Source organism: Antechinus flavipes, chromosome 3, assembly GCF_016432865.1.
Source record: "Antechinus flavipes isolate AdamAnt ecotype Samford, QLD, Australia chromosome 3, AdamAnt_v2, whole genome shotgun sequence".
NCBI classification, from domain to species: Eukaryota; Metazoa; Chordata; class Mammalia; order Dasyuromorphia; family Dasyuridae; genus Antechinus; species Antechinus flavipes.
In genome coordinates this window covers 586,948,647-586,952,363 of record NC_067400.1, presented here as the reverse complement: position 1 = coordinate 586,952,363, position 3,717 = coordinate 586,948,647, and the positions used below count along the sequence as shown (strand labels likewise).

Sequence of the window (3,717 nt, the reverse complement as noted above, 5' to 3'; positions counted from 1 at the left end):
TAGACAGACAGACAGATAACTAGACAAATATTTAATAAGTACTTATTATGCTCCAGGCACTGTGCTAAGCACTAAGAACATAAATACAAGCAAAAAATCAACATAGTCCCTGCCCTCAGCATACTTAGGTTCTTAAACTTTTTTATATCACAGGCCCCTTTTGGCATCTGGTGAAGTCTTTGGAGATTGTCTCAGATTAATATCTTAAATACATAAAATAAAATAGGATTACAAAGGAAACCAATTTTATTGAAATGGGGTTATCAAAAAAATTAAAATTACACAGAACTCAGGTCATAACCCCTGATTTAGAGTTATGTTGGAATAATGAAAAAGACACAAGAATTTGAGTCAAAGGTGCTGGGTTCAAATCTTGCCCCTCATACTTTATGAAATTCAAGGAGGCAAATTTGAACACAGAAGTCACTGAGACTTAGTGAGAATAGCCCGTGGCTCTAGAAAGGGGCACCTTATTTAAAAGGGTGAAATGAGAGGAGCATTGTAGATAAAGAGGGTATGCTCTCGTGGGGAAACCTAGGAACCAGAGGCGGGAACAGCGTCCAGCGGATCCATCGTTGGCAGGAAGAATGGAGGCAAAATTGTCCGGGCCTTTCCAACAGAGCATCGGGGAGAGAAGGACAAAGGAGCTGAGGAAACATCACAGGGGAGGTGCTTAGAAAGCAGGTGTTGAGTCCTTTCACTCCTGTCCAATGTTTCCTGACCCCATTTGGAGTTTTCATGGCAAAGATGCTACAAACGGTTTGCCGTTTCCTTCCCTAGCCCATTTTACAAGTGAGGAAACTGAGGCACAGGGGAGGACGTGACTTGCCCAGGATCACCAGCTAAGTGTCTGAGGCTGGATTTGAACCAACTCCGGGACCAGTGCTCTTTGCACCATGGCGCCATCTACCGGCCCTAAAAAAGCAGAGCGCTAAAAAATGAATGACCGGCCTTGGGGATCATTGCCCCCTGGCAAAGGGGGAGTCCTCCCCCGCGGCCCCTGCTCTCCCGGACCCGCCCCTGCCCCGAGGAGGAACCTGCAGCGGAAGCAGCCAGCGAGAGCCGGGCCAGCGGCGAGTCCCGGCTGCCTCCCGGAGCCTCTGCCGCAGGACCAGGCGCAGCGGCCTCGGCGCCCGACCTGCGGAGCAGCAACTGTCCGTAGCCCGCTTTTCCGACCTGGCCCAGGCGCTCGTGGGCCCGCCCTCCTCCGCTGCCAATCGTTCTGGCGGTCGGCCCTGATCCGTTTCCAATCCGGCCAGTTCATCCCTCCTTCGGCTTGTCAGCGCCCCCTGTCCCGGAGCTCACCTTGGTGCTGGACAGGCTCCGAGCCCAGGGCCCGGCCTGTCCCCTCGGCACAGAGGATGCGGCCGCTCTAACCGGTCCCCAGGAAGGCGGAGTGTATGAGAGACCTGGTGGCTAAGCAACAGCGGATGGGCTCTGGGACATCCTCCCCACTCATAGCTGTGAGAGGCCTAAAAAGCCTGTCCTCTCCTGAGACAGCTCAAGTATGGGTCTCTCTGTATTTCTCTGTCTCTCTCTCTCTCTCTCTCTCTCTCTCTCTCTCTCTCTCTCTCTCTCTCTCTCTCTCTCTCTCTCTCTCTCTGTCTGTTTCTCTCCCCCCCCCTCTCCCTCCCCCTTCCTTCTTTCTCTTCCTCCCTCTTCTTTCCTCTCTCCTTTCTTCCCTTTCTCCCCTCCCTCTCTACCTACCTTTCTTCTTCTTTCCTCTTCCCTCCTTCCTCCCTTCCTCCCTCCCTCCTTCCTTTCCTCCTCTTCCTCCCTCTCCTTCCTTCTTTTCTTTCTCTCTCTCTGTCTCTGTCTGTCTGTCTCTCTGTCTCTTTCTCTATTTATCTCTCTCTCTCTCTCTTTCTCCCCTTCCCACCCAATGTGTATGTCTCTTTCTGACTTCCCGCAAAGAAAGACAAAGGATTTCTCCCCTCCCTCCCCCACCTCCAACAGCAAAACAATGGTAAGTGCAGCTGGAGAACAGGGGGCCGCCTAAGTGAACATGCTCCCGAACCTCCCATCTCTCTTCTATTTTGTATCATTTTTCCCCTGAGCCTGGGTCACAGAATAGTAATTCTGAGAAATGGAGATCTCTTGAGTTTGAGTCCCTGGCTTCCTGACAGCCAGTTGACAGGATTCTATAAAAAGCTTTAAGAAATTATTGATGTCCTTTATAAATAATTTTCACTTCTCAACATATCCTTTCCTCCCTTCCCCACCCCCCAGGGAGCCATCCCTTCTTTTTAATCTAACTTTTCAGGAGCATCTCAATGGTGGAAATAGAAGGACACCCACCCAATGCCCACTGAGATCACATTCACCATCCTGGCTCCATCCCCGATCAACCAATCAAAGATGACGGAGGAAAGAGTCCAGGGTCGGGAGGGGTACATTCAAATCCCAGCTTCCCCCTCTACTAGATTGTGAACACCTTGAGGTGTTTGTCCTCCTGGCATTTATCAGGGCTCTGCACACAGTAAGCACTTAATAAGCATCAGTTGCACAGATCAGGGAGATGGATGGATAGATGAAGGGTGCCCTCACTTGATTTACACAAGCGGGGTGCTGTGAAAATGCACTTTGCAAAGCTTTAAGGGTAAAAAAGAAGGATTGTTCCCTGAAGGTTCCAGTCTTGGTTCTATCACTCACCAGCTGTGTGACTTTGGGCAAATCCCATCTCCTCTCAGACTTTTGAGAAAGTCTCTTCCAATTCAAATTCCCCGGCCCTGGCCAGAATGAGAACAAAAAAGAAGACCTTGGGAGCTGGGTCTTCCTCAGCTTCCCGATCCCAAGCTGTGACAGCTCAGTCCTATGCCCTCCTCCTCCCCCCATTCCTATCCCAGGTCCTGGGATCCTGCCTGGGGCTTTGCCTCGCTCTGCTGCAGCCCCCTTGAGAAATCAAACAGCAGGCAGGAATTATCCTAAAGCTCTTGGCTTAATCTCTCTGGGGGTCCTGAACCATGCAACAGGCTTGTTAAAGCCTCACTCTAGGAAACCTCTTAACTCAGCCCTCCCCCCATACTCTTTCCCAAGACAGCACTGCCTCGTAGAAAGACCACTGGATTTGGAATGAGAGGGAGAGGTTTGAATTTCAGCTTTGGGACCACTTGGAGCTTAACTAGCCTTGACCTTAGAAGAGTCACAACCTCAGTTTTTTTCATCTGTAAAATGGGGAAATATCACTTTATTCCCAGAGATGTTTCCAGGATCAGATGTAATATCAAATGAGTGAAGTCTTTTGCAACCTAAAAGTATACAATGAATGGTAGATATTATCAGTACAAGAGGAGTCAGTAACCTCTCTGAGTTCTGTTTTCAGGGACTTTTAACTGTTTTTTATCCTCAGTATTTACAATTTCTGGCACACAATTGGGACTTAAATGTTGATTGATTGAGAAAATGGCTTATAATGGCACTTAAACACCACATATGGTTCCAGGGTCAAATGAAATAATGTATGGACTGCCCACTGGGGACCATGTTTTAACATGCTATGACTGTGTGCTGCTATTATTTAGGACTAATAAGAGGGATCTAAGTTCAAGATCTACTCTGCTACTCTATAAACTGGGGGGGGGGGTGTTGAACAAGACACAGCTATTTTTCTAATCTGCAAAATAAAAAGGTTGGATTAGGTCATCTCTATGTTCTAAATTTTATTATTCTATGGGGGAAGAACAACCAGAAAATCAATCCCCAAAAGTTTCATCTGTA

At 48.4% G+C, this 3,717-nt stretch overlaps 1 long non-coding RNA gene across 1 annotated transcript; it reads right to left on the bottom strand.

Moving 5' to 3' along the window:
• Positions 1 to 228: 228 nt before the first annotated feature.
• Positions 229 to 1,540, bottom strand: LOC127558165 (uncharacterized). Its single transcript, XR_007952729.1, has 2 exons — positions 1,306 to 1,540; positions 229 to 647 (listed from the first exon to the last, which is right to left on the bottom strand). It is a non-coding gene; the product is annotated as an uncharacterized LOC127558165 (long non-coding RNA).
• Positions 1,541 to 3,717: the final 2,177 nt, after the last annotated feature.